The sequence below is a fragment of the Schistocerca americana genome, chromosome 9 (genome assembly GCF_021461395.2).
Source record: "Schistocerca americana isolate TAMUIC-IGC-003095 chromosome 9, iqSchAmer2.1, whole genome shotgun sequence".
NCBI lineage: Eukaryota > Metazoa > Arthropoda > Insecta > Orthoptera > Acrididae > Schistocerca > Schistocerca americana.
The window spans coordinates 133,874,877-133,875,610 of NC_060127.1; positions in this window are offsets into that span (position 1 = coordinate 133,874,877).

The following is a 734-nucleotide window of genomic DNA, read 5'->3' on the forward strand; positions in this document are numbered from 1 at the left end:
TTATTGCTATTCTGATCAGATGAAGCGCCATCTGTCGGAAATTTTTTGAACGTTTGTATTTTTTTGGTTCTAATAAAACCCCATGTGATTCCAAGCATGTGTGTCAATTTGTACCTCTCTATCTACATTATTCCATGATTTATTCAGTTTTCTAATTTATACCGACTTTTTGATCACCCTGTATATGATTCTGGTCAGGACTCTGTGCAGGCCAGTCCATTACAGAAATGTTATTGTCGTGTAACCACTCCACCAAAGGCCGTGCAATATGAACAGGTGACCGATCGTGTTGAAAGAATTCCTCTTCAACAGTGGGAAGCAAGAAGTTGCTTAAAACATCAATGTAGGCCTGTGATATTGCCGCGCAAAACAAGGGAGGCACTATCATAGCACAGGCCCCCATGAAAACAACCACACCATAACACCTACGCTTCCGAATTTTACTGTTGGCACTACAGATGCTGGCAGATGACGTTCACCGGTCATTCGCCATACCCACACCCTCCCATCGGATCGCCACATCCTGTACCGTGAATAGTCAATCCACACAACGTTTTTCCACTCTTCAATCGTCCAATGTTTACGCTCCTTACACCAAGCGAATCATCGTTTGGCATTTACCGGCGTAATGTGTGGCTTATGAGCAGCCGCTCGTCCATGAAATCCACGTTTTCTCAGCTCCCGCCTGTCATAGTATTTGCAGTGGACTCTGATGCAGTTTGGAATTCTTTTGT